This window comes from Peromyscus californicus, unplaced genomic scaffold (genome assembly GCF_007827085.1).
Source record: "Peromyscus californicus insignis strain IS unplaced genomic scaffold, ASM782708v3 Scaffold_12__1_contigs__length_115047231, whole genome shotgun sequence".
NCBI classification, from domain to species: Eukaryota; Metazoa; Chordata; class Mammalia; order Rodentia; family Cricetidae; genus Peromyscus; species Peromyscus californicus.
Window position 1 is genome coordinate 13,192,118 of NW_026294413.1, and position 23,791 is coordinate 13,215,908.

At 37.5% G+C, this 23,791-nt stretch overlaps 1 long non-coding RNA gene across 15 annotated transcripts in view; it reads left to right on the plus strand.

Moving 5' to 3' along the window:
• Nucleotides 1-23,791, plus strand: part of LOC128107057 (uncharacterized) — a 230,582-nt gene that overhangs the window by 35,688 nt on the left and 171,103 nt on the right. For 3 of the 15 annotated variants that reach the window (XR_008216928.1, XR_008216931.1, XR_008216934.1), the window contains exon 3: nucleotides 62-87. The exons of the other annotated variants lie outside the window; for them this stretch is intronic. This is a non-coding gene — a long non-coding RNA (uncharacterized LOC128107057). The remainder of the gene's footprint in view (nucleotides 1-61; nucleotides 88-23,791) is intronic. 15 annotated transcript variants of the gene reach the window in all.

Genomic DNA, 23,791 nt, shown 5'->3' on the forward strand with positions numbered 1-23,791 from the left:
GAACAGCATATCTAAAGATAGTTTTATTAATGTTATACATCTTTCTCTTACATCTTCCAAGCACATTTTCATTCAGCTTGTGAAATGGTAACTCTTCATTATGCATGTTTTTATTACATTTATTTATTTATTTATTTTTGGTTTTTCAAGACAGGGTTTATCTGTGTAGTTTTGGTGTCTGTCTTGGATCTTGCTCTGTAGACTAGGCTGGCCTCAAACTCACAGAGATCTGCCTGGCTCTGCCTCCCCAGTGCTGGGATTAAAGGCATGTGCCACCACTGCCTGGCTTACCTTTATTTTTATATTGTAATTGTCTAGGCTTCCATTTGCAAAAAAGACATATGAAATTTTCTATAAGTTTATTTTAAAGCACAGACTTTATTATTATTCCTTTATCATTACAATATTTTTTATGTTGTCAGTTTGTGGTAAATGTACCTGTTATTGTGTGGGCATGTGCATGTGCATGTGCGTGTGCATGTGCGCGCGCGTGCGCGCGCATGTGTGTGTGTGTGTGTGTGTGTGTGTGTGTGTGTGTGTGTATGTGTGTGTGTGTGCATGTGAGTATATAGATGTGTGTGAGTGTACACCTGTGTGCTTATGCATGTGCGTGACTAAGGTTTATGACGATGTCTTTCCTTAATGGCTCTCCACATTTATTTTTTTTAAAACAAGAACTCTTGCTGAGTCTGAAGTTCATCAATTTGTCTAAGTTGGCTGGTCAACGGGCTTCAGAAAGCTATCTACACTTTATGAATAATAATATAAAATTTGATTTTTATTATCTCAGAGAAAGTAGTTACCTTAGTTTGCATTTATTGAGTATGTAGTGCTTGTAGAGATTTCAAAGATCTATGTTCATGGGCAGGCATAGTTATAAAATGGAAGACTCAAGAGCATGCAGCTAATAGTATCTATCCATTGAGGGTGACTTAGAGACAAGAATGATATTTTCCTAACAGCTCTAGGAGTCAGAGAAATCCAAGGTAAGAGAACTCACAGATAGAGTATATGTTGAGAACTTACTCCCTGGTTCAAAGGTGACATCTTCCTGTACTGAGTTCACGTGTTAAAAGAAACAAAGTATTTCTTGAGTATTGGCTCTGGTAGCTAAGAATGCACATACAGCAAAACAAGACACAGTCTATACTTTTGAGCTACTTTGATACCTTTCAACAAAAAGTTGTATAATTCTGTTTGTTGTTCCTTTCTCATTCCACTGTTCTGCTCCCTTCTTGTTTTTTTTTTTTTTTTTTTTTTTTTATTTAGTTACTGTACTGTCCAAAAGGACTTGAAGGATGTTATGGAAATGCATGTCCCAATACAACAAAAACAGGAATAAATGTAAGCTGTGAAATAAGTGAAGTAGAAAACTGAAGCTACAAAACGGAGAAGTTAAAAATGAAAGTAATGTAACAATATTTGTATAAAATACCCATGAATTTGCATAGGCTATGCCTGAAATTTTGTACTTTATCTTCTGACTACTGGTATGAAGGCAAACTAACTACCTGATTATATTATGCTCTGTATTTGAAAGATGGGTAAATCCTCAAGAAAAACACAAATGTTTGAGGTATTTTGAATACACTAAATAATTCTCCTAAAGTAAGTTCTGATTGAGGAAATTAAGAAATAATTTTTACAAATATTATTACAGTTAACACATTGGTGAATTTTAAAGAATTGGGTTGTTCTTCAATAAAGATAGTGAGTGATCACATCACACCCAAATGGTTGTCTATTTCACTGACTGCATAGCTTAATTCAAATTATTTGAGACTATCATGGGGAAAATTGAATGAATATCTTTTAAGTTTACCTTAAAATATCAGGGTATAAGATGGTAATTTGTTAAATATAATCGATCTCAGAGGATGTTTATTGGACATAAAGTGATTAGAAATTTAAAATTGTACTGCCTGTTTTTCACCTCTGTCCCGTTTACAATACCTTTAGTGCTGAAACATATCAATCACATTTAGTTGAGATGACCAAATGAAACTTCACTCTGAAATTTTAGGAAGTACTTAGAGCTGATAACAGACAAGATATTGTATCAGAACAACCATATCTTGGCTGAGGATCGTCTGTAGCAAATTGTTATTAATCAACAGTTAGAAACAAAAGTGAAAGTATAAAAGATCTATCAAAATGCAACTATTATAATCATATTGACCTTGGAAACATTAAGGCAAATGTAAATATCCATTCTTTGAAGCGTTAATAAAGAGCCTCAGTAAATTAAATATTTACTTTTGAACATGAGTGCTTCATTGTCAACTATTATAAACTATATTTGTAAACTTGAGTTGCCATAAAAAGCCCTCCTTTGAGTTGTTGATCAAGGTGGTCCAAGTAACTTACACACTATAGACTATCATCATCATCCTTGGTTGTCATCAGAGTGAAAAGTAATAACCTATTACTAAAGACACAGGACCATAAAGCTCCTGAGATGGAGCTGACAGGCAAGCTTTATCTCTGGGAACTAGCTTTCATGCCACCAGTTGGCACAATAAGAGCTTCTGAAGGAGGGAAGCAGCTGATAATTCTACCCAGCTTGATGCCTAGGAAACTCAACAAAGACTTGCACAACATGGTATCCCTAAGGGTGGAACAGTGATATGCAAACATTGCCAGTAGCTACAGCTCTCTAATTTACTTAAGATTGGCTCCTCAAGAGGGAAACTATGCCTGGCACTTGAAACACATTGAACTACCTGGTCCTAGTGACACCGTGGATCCTAGAGAAGAATCAACAGCCATCACTTTACCAAACCTTCATAATCCCATCTACATTCTAAATGTTTGTCTTTACACCTACATATAAGTGTAGTTCTCACTGCTCATCAAAGAAACTTCTCCTTGCAACAGACATAGACCCTTACAGGAAACAGCAAACAATTGGAATGCAGAGTTGAGTCGTCCAGTACCAGCGAATACATCTACAAAACAATTCTGTACCCAAGGCTCAAGAAACATTAGTGCTAGAGCAGGGGGTAAGTTTGTCAAGACTAGAGGATCAAAATACTTATCATATTTTGAAAAATTAGGGATCAGGGAGTTTACTCTGAGGGTATATTAACATTGAATTACTTGACTTGTATTTTATTTATAATTTACAAACTGTTCAAAGTTTTTAAGATTGTTATAACAAAGATTGTCTTAAATAGATATCACTAGATATCAGGACTAAGTATTTTTCCAGACCATTAAGTATGGTGTTTTAAAAAGGCATTCTCTTATGGCACCAGAGGAAACTTACAGTGCATTCTCTAAAATATGGAATATGAATGGATCATTTCTGGTCATATAAAAGCTAATAAAAGGAAGTTATATAGCTGAGGATGTTTCCATTCCCAGAGCTCTTATGAACACAACTGGGAGTTTATCTAGAAATAATTTTCATAACTGACTTGGAAAAAAAATGATCTGTCAGTCACAGTCAGTCACCAGCCAACCAATTGATTATATAATATGGACCATCCCTTAAACAAACAAGGCAAATCCCCAGGGGTGAAAAAATTCCTTTACTTTGCTTCTTTGTCTACCCCATGATGTCTTCCTTCTCACACTGGGTACAGGGAAATTCTCTAAATCTTTACATTGTTGCCTGATTTATGTTATTATTTTTTTTTGTCAAAAGATTTTGCTAAATTTATTTTGTCTAAAGATTTTATTTTATCCATCTAGTTAAAAATGCATGGGCAATTGGAAAATCTAGCTATGATTTAGTCCATATAAAGTTATTAGTTTATGCATACATACCATTTACATTTATAGGCATTTGACATCCAATTGCCTCCCATTAATCATCAGAGCCATTTGTCTTCCATGGTTTCAGTAATTCAGCGAATAACAGAAGAAATTGAGATATTCAATGGATTATTCTAAAAATAAAATTTTCGTGCTTTAGATGACTTGTAATTCTGAGGAGAATGGCACAAACTCACACTATGCTGGCTTTGAGCCACTGAGGAAATGCACTACCTCTTCATCTGATCTAGCTGAACTGCCCATTACCCACTTGCTGATGATTTGGTGGTTATCCTGGGTATCAGATTGAATGTTTCAGATTTCAGTGCTTGTGCTCAATGAACCTGCATGATAATCTAACAATGTGTCACAATGCCTCTTATTTTCCTCATATTTCTCCATAAAAACTTGCCCTTTTATGTCGTCATAGGAAAAGGGCAAGGGTTGTACAAAAATATAGTTTTTGAAAAAGAAAGATAATAGTTATATTATTCTCATTATAATGCATTGATATATTGCTCTGCTTTATTTTCATTACTTGTGATCTGCTACTTTGCTTAACTTATAAACATTATCATGCATGTGTTAATGAAAGATAGTAGGGAGAATATAAATGTTCCAGTTCTCCCTGAAATATCAGGTCCGCACACACACACAAAAAAATCTTAGAATGTAACCCCTGTAGACAGGAGTTATTCCCTTTGTGTTAGATTATTGTGTCTATATGAATCTTTATAACAAAGATCCCTGTGGCATTTATGAGGTATACCCCTATTTCTACAGTACCAAGGCCTAAGAGAAAAGTCAATGGGTATGCAAACCACCTTATTTGTTCTTTACAGTATTCTTAAAAAGGTTATCAAGGTGTGTAGCATGAACCTTAACAGGTCTTATTAATAAAATCAAACCTGAGACCAGATATTGGGGTGAATGCTGGAAGATCAGAGAAGCAGAACAAGCCACAGCCACCTCACCTTGCCAATTCCTCAGCTGATCCTGTTTCCTCAGGCTGGAAGCCTTTGAGTCCTCATCCAAATGGATCTCAGCTGAACTGCTTCTCGAAAGCCTAAAAGCTTAGCCAGCCAAAATCTTCTAGTTTCTGGTCCTCACGCCTTATATACCTTTCTGCTTTCTGCCATCACTTCCTGGGATTAAAGGCGTGAGTCACCATGCCTGGCTGTTTCCAGTGTGGCTTTGAACTCACAGATACCTGGGTGGATCTCTGTGTCCCAAGTGATAGGATTAAAGGTGTGAGTGCCACCATTTTCTGGCCTCTATATCTGTTCTCTGACCCCAGGTAAGTTTATTAAGGTGCACAATATTTTGGGGAACACAAGATCACCACAAAGGTGCTTCAGAATTGCAACAACATATCCCCCAAACTGTCATAATCTTAAATAATAATCAGACTATTTAAACTAAAATCAAGGTTTATGGCATATAATCCTGGCAACACATTTGGATAGAATGTATTTTTAAAGGGGCAAAGTTTTAGTTTTTAAAAGTGATGGGAAAGAAGAGAAACTATTTTTTTTTTTTATTAATTTATTTTGCAATACAATTCAGTTCTACATATCAGCCATGGATTCCCTTGTTTTCCCCCCTCCCGTCCCCCTCACCTTCCCCCCAATCCCCCCCCCCCATTCCCATCTCCTCCAGGGCAAAGCCTTCCCCACAGACTGAGGTCAACCTGGTAGACTCAGTCCAGGTAGGTCTAGTCCCCTCCTCCCAGGCCGAGCCAAACAATCCTGCATAGGCCTCAGGTTTCAAACAGCCAACTCATGCAATGAGCACAAGATCTGGTCCCACTGCCTGGATGCCTCCCAAACAGATCAAGCCAATCAACTGTCTCATCCATTCAGAGGGCCTGATCCAGTGGGGACCCCTCAGCCATTGGTTCATAGTTCATGTGTTTCCATTCATTTGGCTATTTGTCCCTGTGCTTTATCCAACCTTGGTCTCAACAATTCTCGCTCATATAAACCCTCCTCATTCTCGCTAATTGGACTCCCAGAGATCCACCCAGGGCCTAGTCATGGATCTCTGCATCCAGATCCCTCAGTAGTTGGATGAGGTTTCTAGCACAACAATTAGGGTGTTTGGCCATCCCATCACCAGAGTAGGTCAGTTCGGGCTGTCTCTCGACCACTGCCAGCAGTCTGTTGTGTGGGTATCTTTGTGGATTTCTGAGGGCCTCTCTAGCACTTTGCTTCTTCCTATTCTCATGTGGTCTTTATTTACCATGGTCTCCTATTCCTTGTTCTCCCTCTCTGTTGTTGATCCAGCTGGGATCTCCCGCTCCCCCAAGCTCTCTTTCCCTCAACCCTCGCCTTTCATTACCCCCACTCATGTCCAGGCTGTTCATGAAGATCTCATTCCATTTCTCTGTCATTGGGTGATCCCTGTATCTTTCTTGGGGTCCTGTTTTCCAGGTAGCCTCCCTGGTGATGTGAGTAGCAGACAAGTCATCCTTGTTTCATGTCTAGTATCTTGCTATGAGTGAGTACATACCATGTTTGTCTTTCTGAGTCTGGGTTACCTCACTCAGGATGATTTTTTCTAGATCCATCCATTTGCCTGCAAACCTCATGATGCCATTGTTTTTCTCTGCTGAGTAGTATTCCATTGTGTATATGTACCACATTTTGTTTATCCATTCTTCAGTTGAAGGGCATCTGGGTTGTTTCCATGTTCTGGCTATTACAAACAATGCTGATATGAACATAACTGAACAAGTGCTCTTATGGTGTGGTTGAGCATTTCTTGGGTATATGCCCAAGAGTGGTATAGCTGGATCTTGGGGGAGATGGATTCCCAATTTTCTAAGAAAGCGCCATATTGATTTCCAAAGTGGTTGTACAAGCTTGCATTCCCACCAGCAGTGGAGGAGAGTTCCCCTAGCTCCACATCCTCTCCAGCATAAGGTGTCTTCAGTGTTTTTGATCTTAGCCATTCTGACAGGCGTAAGGTGGTATCTCAGAGTTGTTTTGATTTGCATTTCCCTGATGATTAGGGATGTTGAGCAGTTCCTTAAATGTCTTTCGGCCATTTGAGTTTCCTCTGTTGAGAATTCTCTGTTTAGCTCTATAGCCCATTTCTTAATTGGACTGTTGGGCATTTTGATGTCTAATTTCTTGAATTCCTTATATATTCTGGATATCAGTCCTCTGTCAGATGTGGGGTTGGTGAAGATCTTTTCCCATTCTGTAGGCTGTCGCTTTGCCTTGTTGACCGTATCCTTTGCTCTACAAAAGCTTCTCAGTTTCAAGAGGTCCCATTGATTGATTGTTTGTCTCAGAGTCTGTGCTACTGGTGTTCTATTTAGGAAGTAGTCTCCTATGCCAATGCGTTCAAGACTACTTCCTACTTTCTCTTCTAGCAGGTTCAGAGTAGCTGGATTTATGTTGAGGTCCTTGATCCACTTGGACTTAAGTTTTGTGCACGGTGATAGATATGGATCTATTTGCAGCCTTCTACATGTTGATATCCAGTTTTGCCAGCACCATTTGTTGAAGATGCTTTCTTTTTTCCATTGTGCACTTTTGGCTTCTTTGTCAAAAATTATATGTTCATAGGTGTGCGGATTAATGTCAGGGTCTTCAATTCGATTCCATTGGTCCACATGTCGGTTTCTATGCCAGTACCAAGCTGTTTTTATTACTGTAGCTCTATAGTAGAGCTTGAAGTCAGGGATCGTGATGCCTCCAGAAGTTGTGTTATTGTACAGGATTCCTTTGGCTATCCTGGGTTTTTTGTTTTTCCATATGAATTTGAGTATTATTCTTTCCAGGTCTGTGAAGAATTGTGTTGGTATTTTGATGGGGATTGCATTGAATCTGTAGATTGCTTTTGGTAAGATTGCCATTTTTACTATGTTAGTCCTGCCTATCCATGAGCATGGGAGATCTTTCCATTTTCTGACATCTTCTTCAATTTCTTTTTTCAGGGACTTAAAGTTCTTGTCATATAGGTCCTTCACTTGCTTGGTTAGTGTTACCCCAAGGTATTTTATGCCATTTGTGGCTATAGTAAAGGGTGATGTATCTCTGATTTCCTTCTCCACTTCTTTGTCCATTGTATATAGGAGGGCTACTGATTTTTTTGAGTTGATCTTGTATCCTGCTATGTTGCTGAAGGTGTTTATAAGCTGTATCAGTTCCTTGGTGGAATCTTTGGGGTCGCTCAAGTATACTATCATGTCATCTGCAAATAGGGAAAGCTTGACTTCTTCCTTTCCAATTTGTATCCCCTTAATCTCCTTATGTTGTCTTATTGCTCTGGCTAGAACTTCAAGTACTATATTGAATAAGTATGGGGAGAGTGGACAGCCTTGCCTCGTTCCTGATTTTAGTGGAATTGCTTTGAGTTTCTCTCCATTTAATTTGATGTTGGCTGTTGGCTTGCTGTAAATTGCCTTTATTATGTTTAGGTATGTTCCCTGTATTCCTGATCGCTCTAATACCTTTATCATGAAGGGGTGTTGGATTTTGTCAAATGCCTTTTCTGCATCCAGTGAGATGATCATATGGTTTTTTTCTTTGAGTTTGTTTATATGGTGTATTATATTGACGGACTTTCGTATGTTGAACCACCCTTGCATCCCTGGAATGAATCCTACTTGATCATGGTGGATAATTGTTTTGATGTGTTCTTGGAGTCTGTTTGCCAGTATTTTATTGAGTATTTTTGCATCAATGTTCATGAGGGAGATCGGTCTGTAGTTCTCTTTCTTTGTTGTATCCTTGTTTGGTTTAGGAATTAGGGTAATTGTAGCCTCGTAGAAGGAGTTTGGTAATGTTCCTTCTGTTTCTATTGTGTGGAACAATTTAGAGAGTATTGGTATTAACTCTTCTTTGAAGATCTGGTAGAATTCTGCACTGAAACCATCTGGTCCTGGGCTTTTTTTGGTTGGGAGACTTTTAATGACTGTTTCTATTTCATTAGGGGTTATTGGACTATTTAAATAGTTTATCTGGTCTTGATTTAACTTAGGTATGTGGTACCTATCCAGAAAGTTATCCATTTCTTTTAGGTTTTCCAGTTTTGTCGAATAGAGGTTTTTGAAGTATGACCTGATGATTCTCTGGATTTCCTCAATGTCTGTTGTTATGTCCCCCTTTTCATTTCTGATTTTGTTGATTTGGATGCTCTCTCTCTGTCTTTTGGTTAGTTTGGATAAGGGCTTGTCTATCTTGTTGATTTTCTCAAAGAACCAACTCTTTGTTTCATTAATTTTTGTATTGTTCTCTTTGTTTCTATTTTATTGATTTCAGCTCTCACTTTGATAATTTCCTGGCGTCTATTTTTCCTGGGAGACTGTGCTTCTTCTTGTTCTAGAGCTTTCAGGTATGCTGTTAAGTCTCTAGTGTGAGATTTCTCCAACTTATTTATGTGGGCATTTAGTGCTATGAATTTCCCTCTTAGTACTGCTTTCATAGTGTCCCATAAATTTGGATATGTGGTGTCTTCATTTTCATTGATCTCTAGGAAGTCTTTAATTTCTTTCTTTATTTCTTCCTTAACCCATTGGTGATTCAGTTGGGTATTATTCAGTTTCCATGAGATTGCAGGTTTTCTGTAGTTTTTGTTGTTGTTGAAATCCAACTTTAGACCATGGTGGTCTGATAGAACACAGGAGGTTATTCCAATTCTTTTGTATCTGTTTAGATTTGTTTTGTGGCCAAGTATGTGGTCAATTTTAGAGAAGGTTCCATGGGGTGCTGAGAAGAAGGTATATTCTTTTTTGTTAGGATGGAATGTTCTGTAGATATCGATTAAGTCCATTTGAGTCATGACATCAGTTAAGTCCTTTATTTCTCTGTTAAGTTTCAATTTGGGAGATCTGTCCAGTGGTGAAAGTGGGGTGTTGAGGTCTCCCACTATTAATGTGTGGGGTTTTACATGTGATTTAAGCTTTAGTAATGTTTCTTTTACATATGTGGGTGCCCTTGTGTTTGGGGCATAAATATTCAGAATTGAGACTTCATCTTGGTGGATCTTTCCTGCGATGAGTATGTAATGCCCTTCTTGATCTCTTTTGATTGATTTTAGTTTGAAGTCTATTTTGCTGGATATCAGGATGGCTACACCTGCTTGTTTCTTAAGACCGTTTGATTGGAAAGTCTTTTCCCAGCCTTTTATTTTTAGGTAGTGTCTATCTTCGAATTTGAGATGTGTTTCTTGTATGCAGCAGAAAGATGGGTCCTGCTTTCGTATCCATTCTGTAAGCCTATGTCTTTTTATAGGTGAATTAAGTCCATTGATATTGAGGGAAATTAATGACCAGTGATTGTTCATTCCTGTTATTTTTTGGTGGTGATGTGTGGGTACTTCTATACGTTGGGGTTTACTGCTGTGGCTTTATCTGTTGCCTGTGTTTTCGAGGGTGTATCTGACTTCCTTAGGTTGGAATTTTCCTTCTAGTGCTTTCTGTAGGGCTGGGTTTGTGGATAAGTATTGTTTAAATCTGGCTTTGTCATGGAATGTCTTGTTCACTCCATCTATGGTGATTGAAAGTTTTGCTGGGTATATTAGTCTAGGCTGACATCCATGGTCTCTTAGTGTCTGCATTACATCTGTCCAGGTTCTTCTGGCTTTCAAAGTCTCCATTGAGAAATCGGGTGTTATTCTGATGGGTTTGCCTTTATATGTCACTTGGCCTTTTTCCTTTGCTGCTCTTAATATTCTTTCTTTATTCTGTACGTTTAGTTGTTTAACTATTATGTGGCGAGGGGACTTTTTTTGGGGGTCTAGTCTGTTTGGTGTTCTATAAGCTTCTTGTATCTTCATAGGCATTTCCTTCTTTAAGTTGGGAAAGTTTTCTTCTATGATCTTGTTGAATATATTTTCTGTGCCCTTGAGTTGGTATTCTTCTCCTTCTTCGACCCCTATTATTCTTAGGTTTGGTCTTTTCATGGTGTCCCAAATTTCTTGGACATTTTGGTTCATGACTTTGTTGGCTTTAGTGTTTTCTTTGACTGATGAATGTATTTCTTCTACTGTATCTTCAACGCTAGAGATCCTCTCTTCCATCTCTTGCATTCTGTTGATTATACTTGCATCTGAAGTTCCCAATCGTTTTCTCAGATTTTCTATTTCCAGCATTCCCTCTGTTTGTGTCTTCTTCATTTTTTCTATTTCCCTTTTCAGGTCTTGGACTGTTTCCTTCATTTGTTTCATTGATTTTTCTTGATTTTCTCTCAGTATTTTATTGTTTTCTTCCAGGACTTTATTGATTTCTTCTAATTTGTTTGCCCTTTCCTCTAGTTGTTTACAGCGTTCTTCACATTTTTTTGTCTTTTCCTCTACACAAGCCTCTAGCTTCTTCATGATGTCATTCATAAGGCTGTTTTCTTCTGCTTCTTCCAATTTCTGATGTTCAGGTCTAGGTGTTGAAGGAGGGCTAGGGCCTGGTGATGCTGTATTGCTATTCATTTTGTTGTATATGTTTCTGCCTTGACGTCTGCCCATCTCCTTGTGCTTCGTTACTGGCCTTATCCGCACACTTGGTTCAGCCAGACCAGTGTTCCAAAAGGGAAGTCCGGAGCAAGATGGGAGCTGGGGGCCGGCCTCTAAGTCTCAGGAAGAGGCTTGGGGCTCAGGCGGATGGGAGTGGGGGCAGGGCGTGGAGACTGCAGGGTCTGCCAGGGGTCTTGGAGAAGGGGATCCTTCCCGGTGGGGCAGCAGGGAACCTGCCGGGTGGCCAGAACCTGGGGCCAAGTTGGGCAGGTCTTCCCTGGAGTGGCTGGTGCCCAGGGATGGGGTCCAGGGCAAGGAAGGGCACTCACCAGTTTTCCAAAAGGGAAGTCCGGAGCAAGATGGGAGCTGGGGGCCAGCCTCTAAGTCTCAGGAAGAGGCTTGGGGCTCAGGGGGATGGGAGTGGGGGCAGGGCGTGGAGACTGCAGGGTCTGCCAGGGGTCTTGGAGAAGGGGATCCTTCCCGGTGGGGCTAGCAGGGAACCTGCCCGGTGGCCAGAACCTGGGGCCAAGTTGGGCAGGTCTTCCCTGGAGTGGCTGGTGCCCAGGGATGGGGTCTGGGGCAAGGAAGGGTACTCACCAGTTTTCCAAAAGGGAAGTCCGGAGCAGGATGGGAGCTGGGGGCCGGCCTCTAAGTCTCAGGAAGAGGCTTGGGGCTCAGGCGGATGGGCGTGGGGGCAGGGCATGAAGACTGCAGGGCCTGCCAGGGGTCTTGGAGAAGGGGATCCTTCCCGGTGGGGCTAGCAGGGAACCTGCCCGGTGGCCAGAACCTGGGGCCAAGTTGGGCAGGTCTTCCCTGGAGTGGCTGGTGCCCAGGGATGGGGTCTGGGGCAAGGAAGGGTACTCACCAGTTTTCCAAAAGGGAAGTCCGGAGCAAGATGGGAGCTGGGGGCCGGCTTCTAAGTCTCAGGAAGAGGCTTGGGGCTCAGGCGGATGGGAGTGGGGGCAGGGCGTGGAGACTGCAGGGCCTGCCAGGGGTCTTGGAGAAGGGGATCCTTCCCGGTGGGGCTAGCAGGGAACCTGCCCGGTGGCCAGAACCTGGGGCCAAGTTGGGCAGGTCTTTCCTGGAGTGGCTGGTGCCCAGGGATGGGGTCCGGGGCAAGGAAGGGCACTCACCAGTTTTCCAAAAGGGAAGTCCGGAGCAAGATGGGAGCTGGGGGCCGGCCTCTAAGTCTCAGGAAGAGGCTTGGGGCTCAGGCGGATGGGCGTGGGGGCAGGGCATGAAGACTGCAGGGCCTGCCAGGGGTCTTGGAGAAGGGGATCCTTCCCGGTGGGGCTAGCAGGGAACCTGCCGGGTGGCCAGAACCTGGGGCCAAGTTGGGCAGGTCTTCCCTGGAGTGGCTGGTGCCCAGGGATGGGGTCCAGGGCAAGGAAGGGCACTCACCAGTTTTCCAAAAGGGAAGTCCGGAGCAAGATGGGAGCTGGGGGCCGGCCTCTAAGTCTCAGGAAGAGGCTTGGGGCTCAGGCGGATGGGCGTGGGGGCAGGGCGTGGAGACTGCAGGGTCTGCCAGGGGTCTTGGAGAAGGGGATCCTTCCCGGTGGGGCAGCAGGGAACCTGCCCGGTGGCCAGAACCAGTTTTCCAAAAGGGAAGTCCGGAGCAGGATGGGAGCTGGAGGCCGGCCTCTAAGTCTCAGGAAGAGGCTTGGGGCTCAGGCGGATGGGCGTGGGGGCAGGGCGTGAAGACTGCAGGGCCTGCCAGGGGTCTTGGAAAAGGGGATCCTTCCCGGTGGGGCTAGCAGGGAACCTGCCCGGTGGCCAGAACCTGGGGCCAAGTTGGGCAGGTCTTCCCTGGAGTGGCTGGTGCCCAGGGATGGGGTCTGGGGCAAGGGGAGAAACTATTTTTAAGGTGAAGTAATCAGCTTGTGTCTTGTGTATTGTATACAATCAAAGATAGGAAGTCACAAGTGGAATTGTTTGAATAAAAGTTTGAACAGGCTTATGAACATTGAAATGCTTTGCTGTGTTAGTTCTCATTATGTTATGGCCTTTTTAGAGATCCATAATTTTCATTGTAATGTGACTGAATTAAGAAAAGGACACCAAGTAACATATTAAAATTACACCACTATTTAATGATGTTCACATAAATAATATTTAAAAATCAACTGAAGGTAACTACAGAATTTGTACTCATAAACCCTAAGCATCCCATCTCTTGATAAGGAAGCCAACATTGTATTAACGGTGATGATGAATGCTGTAGATTTTAAATATAGTGGACATGAGCCCTTGAAATATTGTCTGGTGGAATTGATTATTTTGCTGTAGGTATGACATACTTAATGTGTTTTGAATAATTAGTGTGGAAAATATTATGAAGCAGATAAACTTTTATGATGGTAATGTGAATAATGTGTTGGGATATATTGTTAAATAACCTGTTATTAATAATATTAAATTAATTTCACCCTTATTTTTAACCCTTAATAGTTCCTTAACGTTTTTGACATAATGAGTTGATGAATCATATAGTAGATTTCAAAAGAATATTAAAATATGACTAAATTAATTAACTTAATATAGCATAGCTAATTTTCTTGTCAAAACAAAATAATTGTAGTGCAATGTAGTATAGTTAATTTTGGGGTTGATATGATAGCTAATACCTGTCAATCCAGTGATCGAAATGCTGAGGCAGTAGCATCATAGTAAGTTGGAGGTTACACTCTTTTATATCGTGACTTCAAGTCCAGCTTGAATTATAGAATGAAACTTTTTCCTCTGAACCAACTGCAGCAATGTGAGTGAATGGGGTCAACAGAAATTCAGCAAATTCCTCAGTCTCAAAGAATGATAAATGATACTGTTACAATAAACACAAGGAGAGATTTGATTCGTGGGGACAGGAACTTAAGGGATTCCAGATTTGGTTAATTATTACTCATTTATAAGCTACTTCATGTGAAATACCATGGTTCTTTCCTTTGCATATTCCATGGATTTTGTAGTGGATATCAATGCCCCAACGTTTCTCATTTTAATTGCTCTCTTCACCTATTAATAAATTAAAGTTTGTCACTGTATTCTTTGATAAATAGATGATGAACAGGTAGACAGAGGGCAGAAAATTCCATAGCATATGTAAGGGGCAGTCAAAATATGGAGAACTGCTTACATCTTCACACAGTATGCCTCGTATAATAGATTTCCATTTAGTATCTAATAACCTTCCTCAATAGTCATCGCTAATGAAATATAGATTATTGAGATATTTGACATATTTGTGATTTTTTTGATAAGCAATATTACTGAAGGCTCCCTTTATACTTTATTAGGTTCTCTCATTAAGATGAGAAATTTTGTGGATTAAAATGCTTGTTAGTTAAAAATACTTACCTTCAGAGTATGCCACTCAAAAACACACATTACTTCAGATGGATAGGATCACTTAGAAAATATAACAGCTATCTAAAACTTTAGTTTTTATTGTTATGTATCCTATTTCTATTTTATTGATAGAGACCTAGGATGTTCATTAAAGTGTTAATTTTACAAATTTGCATACATAGTTTTGTATATATTTATGTATGTGTTCCTATATATATTGTATGTGCAGATTATTTCTTTAATCTTTTACTGATTTTGGAATGGAAAAGGATTTACCTCTTATACAAACCCATTATCATGTATCTCAGGCCTTTTATATAGTAGTTTGTAAAGGTATTAGAATTGACAGCAGCCATAAAAAGGAAATCTCTGTATAACTGGTGTTTATAAAATTGAATCTGATTCTAAGATAATTTGTGAGAAAGTTTTTTCTTTTCTTAACTCAATTTCATCACTATATACCTCTTCATATAAAAGCACATCTCTGAATAACAAATCACTTTCTACTTTTCTATTTTAAGTCTTTATTGAATAAGAGAAAAGTATTGCCAATTTTACCTGACAGAAAGTTGTTCCATATGATTCTTCATTGAAACAAAACTTTTGCGCAGAATTATACCCGAAAGTATGTTTTATATATAATGTAAACTTTCTCTAACTATAACATGAAAATATTATTCTGCATTATACATAGAATGTGTTCAGTCTTAAACAATATTTAAAAATACCTGAAGTAACCATTGGCATTGTGTTGTCAAAGACGTAATTACTGATAGATTTACATGCATTAATAGTCTTATATATTGATTATACAAAAATTTTAATGTCATGAATATTTAAGTAAAAGCTAAATTGCTCTGGAATTTGTTCATGGTTAGAATTAATTCAATAATATAAACACATGATTTCATCCAATTTTTTTTTCCAGAGCTGAGGACCAAACCCAGGGCCTTGTGCTTGCTAGGCAAGCACTCTATCACTGAGCTAAATCCCAAACCCCTCATCCAACATTTTAACACATGCATATACTTGAATATTTTAGATTGAATTATCTAGCTTTGAGATAAAGTTTGTCATCAGTTTTAAATCAATTTATGTAGTAGAGATAGGTTAGTATATTCTAGATTCAAAAGTCACATTTGTTCATGGCTTTTCCATTTTTGTGGCACATTTAACTTGATTTGATTGCATGAAAGTTGCACAACAAAGAACATGTGTATCATACTATGCTTTTTCCTCATTACAGTTTCTCACATTTTCCTCCATGTTTAGCTGTACTTTGCTTAGATCAGTGCTTTCTTCTATGACTGAGCTCATACTTTACTGCATTCCTTCAATACTTCATTTATATAGAAATTCAAAACTCTCTTACTGACTATAGAATTTCGTACGCATGACATTTCAGAGCCATAAGATGGAAGTGCAGGTATAACACCATATTTCCCCTTTTGCCTTCCATGTGGCTCTGTAGAAATTCTCACAATTTTCTTTGTCCTAAAACCATTATATCAAAATGTTCCATATATCACAGAAAAAGATAAAGCTTTGAAACTTTTAAAGCTAAACTCTGATGTCAATGTTCATATTCTTTCAAACCATGATGTTTCTAGTGATTTTTTCTATGAAATCTCTGAAATGAATTTATAATCTCATTAGAACTAAATCATATAACGTGATCAAGCATTTGTTAAAATACTAGTATTTTATATAGTTATTATTTACAAGGTTGTATTTTCATATAAGCTAAAAGCAATATTCCATTGTTCGCTCTTTTCTGTCATATTTATTATTCCTCCTTAAATTCCAAGCAAATCATGATACTACAGTAGACACTCCTGCAGAATCCAAAGCAACATATTGAGCTAAAAATCTCATTCTTTTCTGCATTTTGTGTAAAATCCCAACACTGAACTCAATTTGTAAGTTTTGCTGAAGGCTTTTTCTCTGAAGGCATTTTGAGAGTTCGACCATTGCATGTATACACAAGTGGTATCTGTTGAACAATGATATTGTGAGTATCCCCATCATTTTCCTCAATGCTGCAACATTTGACTTTAATTGATGTCGTTCCATTTTTGGAAGTCTCCTCTAGGGACCTGTCTGAGCTGATACCTCATACCATTTCCTTTTCCTTTATAGTAATCTAATTGATATCCCTCCAAGTTGTTTTAATTTATGCTTTTATCATTTGTGACAGATTTTTATGGCTTCAACTTTTGTCCTTGGACTCAAGACTTTCATTAACCTCTTAGTACTCCTCCATCTCATTGTCCCAATCTTTTCTGTATGGTGATATTTCTAAATATTGTAATCTCACACCATACATCTATCTTTGAAACAAGTCTATATTTCCCTCTAACACAAAGCTTCTTGAACTATAATTTTCCTATTATTATTAAATCAATTTCCCAGTTATTCAACATAGTGTTAACATACGGGAAGTGTTGCAGTGAGGGCTGAATGTCATCAGAGGGAAGAGCACAAAGAGAAACATTTTCCTGTTTTCCATAGCAACGGCTAACATAATATTTATAAATCAAAATGATAACACAAAATCACAAGCATTTTTCTCATACTTTTTATATAATCTGAGAATTGAGAATTAGCAGTATCTTAATTTGGCAGAAAACACATCACTATTAGTATCTAGGATGGCTCGTCGTTAACTGATGGCTAACATGTGGAGCTCACATTTGCTGCCAGCCTCACCTCAGCACACCCCAGAGTATTGTCATGGATACATCTAGCTATTCTTTCTATTTCTATTTCCAATTGTTCAGGAAACTCACTCAATTTATTTCACACAATGGCTCAAATCTGTCCTTTCCTTTCCATTACCACTGCCACAAAACAGTCTCAAGGGTCCCATGACCTTTCATCCAGAGGATTATTGGAAGCTTTCATGTGATTTATTTGCCTCTAAATCTTTTCTTACATTATATATCTAATACAATTCTTTCTGATGATGTTTTTTTTTTTATAAATCAGAATTTTGATCATGCAAATTTGAAGGAAAAATTCCCATTACCTTGAATTTCCCAATGGATAAAATGTAAATTATTTTCTGGAGTTGAGTACTGTACATAAAAATGTGGTATTATTTGCAATGATTTTCGAATACGTATGTTCCCTAGAGCAATGTAATGTGATCTGTGGGAATGCATTTCTAACTTCTGCTGGTGACTGTTGACTATTCCCTCTTCCTATTGACTTCCTAGCTTTATTTTTCCTGACTGGTCATTTGGAAATTCTTCCCTGCCTCTGTATTAGCAAGAGAGGAGCTTGTACAATTTGGATTTTGCGTATTTTCTCTAACTGCTTATAGAATCTACTTATATAAGGACTCATCAAATGAACATATCATCAGACTTTCTAGTGGGAGGTACAGGCTCGAAAAATGATGTCAACATTACTTTTGCTGTCCAGATTCTGTAGTCACATCTCAGATGATAATTTTCACATTTGTAAATAATAGTTTTCTTTTGTTCTAAAAGTTCTTTTGAAAGAAGAGACCCATAATAGAATAAAATTGTGTTAATCTTTATGAAAGAAAATGAGGAAAATTAACATATAGTAAGGAGTTTCAAATATCATTTTTCTATCTTAAAATAGATACGTCTATCACTGAAATTAAATGTTAAGTGAAATAAAAAGATCATAACCATATTTAAAAGTCTTAAATATTAACATTGTGTATTCATTGACTTATGAAGCAAAATATTGTAGCTAATATGTGTTAATTATTAATTGATCTCATAACTTCATTTTGCATAATTATACTTATTATTATGCTTAAAATTTTATAAATTTTAACTAATTAATGAATTATCTGATATAGTCTTGCTGACTTTCTTGTCATGTTATATTTATTGTTAGTGAGTTATCAAATTATATAATGTTATAAATTATAAATAAAATATTCACTTAAATTTCTAATAGCAGTTCAATTTCTGAAGTATTTGTTATTTTGAATATACAGTATAACCAGCATTAAATTATTCTTTTTCTTATATTTCCCAAATTTGTATAATTAATATTTATATTATACTGTGTATAATTGTTAAAAATATGAAACACTTCAACATTATTTTATTTTTTAGTTACAATTATCAAAATATAATAACCCTTTTCGTAATGAAATAATCCTTTATTATATAGAAGTTTCCAGTTACATTGTGATGAAATGCATGGATAGAGTGGTTTTTATTTCCCAAAGGGAAGAGTGAGCAAAGAAGAAAGTAAAAACAAAACAAAATGGTAAGTAGTGATGTTAGAAAACACTATCTTTACTCACTGTTATTGATAAATGAAAGTTGGCCATGTCAATGTGCATTTTAGAGCTGAGGTAACTAATTTTTCTCATAAGTGAATAATTCTGTTTTATTTTAATTAGAAAACGTGCATTTGTTTTAAAATTGTAATGACTTCAATGGATGGGACAGCACAGCACTGTAAACCCAGTGCTTCAGAGGTGGAGTCAGAGTGCTTACAAGTTCAAGACCCTCCTCCAGCCCAAACGTACATTTATATAATATAGATACCTTTGTGGACATTTTTTCATATTTTTGGAATTATATTATTTTCTATATTTTAAAATTCTTCATAAACAAAAGTATTTTAAGTAAAGACGATTATAGCACTGTTTAATAAATATTGATAATAATTGATATCAAAATTTGACTAACTTCATGAGTTCCTATTTTTGGAAAGTCAGCATCTTATATGCTCTGATATGTTCTTAGATTATTTAAAAAAAAATCAGTAATTGGTGGTTAATAAAAAGTTCAGTAAGTAAAGATACCAGCTGCCAAACTTGATGCCCTGAGTTGGATCCCTGGGACAACATGACGTAAGAAGAGCATTGATTCACACAGGAAGTCCTCTGGTTTCCATAAGTGTGTCATTGTACGTGCACATCTACATATATTCCCTAAGATAAATAAATAAGGATGCAATATAAAAATAACAAATAGTTATCAAAGAGATTAGCTTTGTGGAGGCAGGTAGGCTTTCATCAAATTATCACTTCAAGGGTGATCACGAGCTTCTGATTTCCTGCCTTCATCTTCTGAGTGCTGTGATAATAGACATGCACTACCATGTTGTTTATGTAGGACTAGGAATAGAACACAGGGCCTTGTGCATGTTAGGCAAGCACTCTGACACCCGAGTTACATTTCTGTTATATCTTTTGCAAGTTAGTATGTACCCTTCATCATAATTTGTAGCTTTCCTTGGATATTTCTTAGAAAATCTGTAAAAAACATAACCTAGACTTGTAATTTCAGTTTCTCCACTGTTACATGAAAAGTTTATATTCATATATACTGTGAATTAAGAAAAAATTACTAGTATAAAAGTTTGAATTAAAGCGGCAAGCACGGGGCCTTCATGGGTATGTACCAGGTCCTCTGCATGTATGTTATGGCTGTTTGATTGAGGTTGTTGTGGGACTTCTAACAGTGGGAGCTTGTGTGTCTCTGACTCTTTTGCCTACTCTTGGGACTTTCCCACCCATTGGGTTGCCTTGTCCAGTGTTGATATGACGGCTTTTGCCATGTCTTTTTTTTTAATCTTGGTTTTCCTATTTGTCTCTTGGTTCTTGGAGGCCTGCTCTTTTCTGAGGAGGAAGTGGAGGGGAGTGGATCTGGGAAAGAGGGGAGGTGGTGGGGGTACTGGGAGGAGTGGAGGGAGGGGAAACTGTGAGAGGGATGTATTGTATGAGAGAAGCATCTATTTTTTCAGTAAAAAACCTAATATCTGCCTTCCAAAAGCTCATATGTGCAGTAAAAATGAAGGACAATTCTGTATGTTTTGAAGGAACAGTGAAAAATTACAAGTAGTTGATTATATCAGAGGTTATTACAGAGAATACTGTGGGAGTATTAGAAATAGATCAGACACCAAAGAAATATAGAATAAAACTATTTCACGATATGTTAAAATAATTGCTACAAACAACAACAGGAGCCTCACCAAGTAAGATCTGGAAATTCTTTGAATTGAATTAGAATATTATCACTAAGGTTGAAAAATGTCCCCAGTCTTGAATATAAGTCTCATAAAGAGGAACTACCAGATTATTACTAATAAAAAGTTAACTCATTTCTTATAAAATATAAGGAAATTTTTTTTTTTTTTTTTTTTTTTTTTGGTTTTTCGAGACAGGGTTTCTCTGTGTAGCTTTGCGCCTTTCCTGGGACTCACTTGGTAGCCCAGGCTGGCCTCGAACTCACAGAGATCTGTCTGGCTCTGCCTCCCGAGTGCTGGGATTAAAGGCGTGCGCCACCACCGCCCGGCCAAGGAAATTTTTTATAATGTCAGATTTACATGTGTTGAGTGAAATAAACTCATTTTTGTACATTTTAATTTATGTTGGTTACAGTGCATGCAAATGGAGACATCCTGAAAAAACACTTAAGTAAAAATAATGTGTAGGATTGAAACATATTTTAGATATATAAAGATAAAACTTAGTCACTCTGAATCAGTTACATTTAAATTAAATTTTTCTCTTGTTAGTGTTATGTTAGTTAATGCTAGGCTTTTTTACTTTTTTTAGAAAAAGGTAATTGTATTGATACAATTTAAAATGTTTGTAATATTGGACTGTAAGTTGTCAATAGATGTTAACTAAAGTAAACACTAAAAGTGATATCTCCACTTACATATCATCTGGGGTGAAATTTTGTTCTAAATAAATTGCTCTGGAACCATATGGCCTTAAGAATAGTGCAACAGCTTGTAAGGAGGAGATAAAAAATTATCATAAATTGAGCTGCTTGACGGGAGGACAAGTTCCAAGACTGTGTGATGGAATCAGCAGACGTGAGACAGCAATAAAGAAGGGGATGAATATCCACAGTGTGTCCAAAGTTATACTGCATGGAATTTGCCCACATTATTAATAAAAATAATGAGCTGTCAATAAACCTAACTCTCCAACACTCATAAATCTGTGAATCAGCAGATTTGTTGAAGGCTAAATAATTCTACATTCAATTTTGTTTCCTTGGCTTATACATCCATCTGTTAATGTCCAGGTATGCTGATTACATATCCCTTAGAGATACTCCTTTTAATTTATTTTTCAAATATTTAATAACCTTGAATTATTATATTCATATTGCATTGAGCCATGTATTTAGTTACAAGTTAAAATTCTGCAATTTTCCTATTGTCCTGTTAAGTTTGAATAAGCAATCAATTTCACATGTGATCAGAAAAGATGTCAAGTAAAATTTATGTCTACCATTCAATCAGGATTCGTTTCACATATATTTTTAATACATATTGTGTATTACACCTGTCCATGGGGGCACATGCAAACAATGTCTCTGACTTTGTAATCTAGTAGTGTAGTTCTATGATAGCCACAGATACATGTAGTTAACAGCAGTGAACCTATCACTGTGAATGAATGGTATGTCTACAAGGCAAATGGGTATGATGACTACTGAGTTCTAGACATCAAGGTCAGAAACGTTCTGCTGGGGAGAAAATTGGATTGATTTGAAAGATGATAAAGGAACCTCAACCTGCAGAACAGGTTGAAATAATAATTGAGAATGCCAATGAATTTGGAAATATTATCAGAAGTCAAGAAAAGAGTGTTCCATTCATTTCTGTTAATAAATGTCAGTCTGTGTTTGTTTTCTAACTCATCGAGAAATCTGTTTATGGCTTTAAGAAAGGAAAGACTGTGCAATTAGAATTCTAGTTATCTTGCACATCACTCCAAGATTTCTGCCGTAAAATAACAACAGCTGCTTTAGTGTTCCCACGTGTAATCTGGGTCTCAGAAGCCTTGTCTTTGCTATGTAACTTTTTAGACTCAGACCTGGGAACAGGAAGACCTATTGTAGAAATGAATTTCTTATGTAGAAAAAAGAAATAACCAGAAGCAGCTGGATATTAATCAGGAATTTAGGAGCATCTCTATTCCTGTACATGTTAATTTACTGAAAGACCACCTCACCAGCCTGCATATGTGTTTCACTGTATGAAAGCTGGGTGTAAAGTAAGTATCCCAATAATAACATGTGGAAATGACAAATTGCATTTAGATATATTCAGGACACTGGTATATCACCTTTATCACATTCTATTGACTTTAGAACTTACCTGAATTCTCAAATTGAAGAATATCAAATATTGAATAATTTGATTACACAATTTTTCTTCTGTTTTCTAATTACTCACTTGCTCTCTACAGTTACCTACACTATGAATTCTCGTAAATTTTAAACCATCATGCTATCAGGAACAAGATAAATCTTGATTACATAAATTTATGGATAATGCCTCTTAGGTGTTGTTTCTTAATTATTTCTGCCTAAGCATAGTTCCTGAAATAATGCCCAAGAAATAGAGGAGGCAAGTTATTGCCCCCAATCCACCCAGCATCTATTGGTTGAACATGAAGGGTATAATTAAAATAACTACTGGGGGGATAAATGGTTCAGAGTCACAGTGCAGTTACTAGTCCAGAATATTTTTAAATCCTGCTAGAACATTGTTGCTAGCTTATTGACTTATTACCTGGAACCCAGAATGAATCTTTGCTGCTCATTGCTTTCCCTTTATGCTGTTTGGCTCCTGAAACATCCATTACTTTCCATGATATATAGCTCATGTTTGCCTGAAGTACTTTTCTCAGTCCTGTTTCTTAATATTCCAGGGCCTTTTAAATTTTTTTTTTTACCGTCTCTGTTCCCATTGATCTAATTTGATATGGCTACTATAAACATAATTTATGGTCATTTTGTGAAATTAATTTATTTTTTACTCTATGAGATAGAAGGATCATGACAAATATCATAGAGAGCTTTTTCTATAACTTGAAATCCTTTGGCGACTTTTAAGTAGAAGTTACAGCTGGTTCAGTTTGAGTTTGTTGTATGTGGGAACACAGATGTGCCTAAAGCTTGTTAATCCTGTAGGGTGCTAACAACTATATCTCTGTCATTACATTTTTGAGGGCTCAAAAAAGTGATCTTTCCACTTGGGTTAATTTAGTCTTTGTTACATGAATCATCGTAGCTAGATTCTGAGACTGAGTAGCATAATACAACTCCATGAAGTTTGGTAGCACAGGACTAGGAATCCACAATATTATTTGTTTTAGAGATAATATAAAACTGAATTTTTCCTGTGTCCCACCTGGTCTGAAGCTGCTCAGACCCAAGTAAACACACAGAGGCTTATATTAATTAAAACTTCTCGGTCG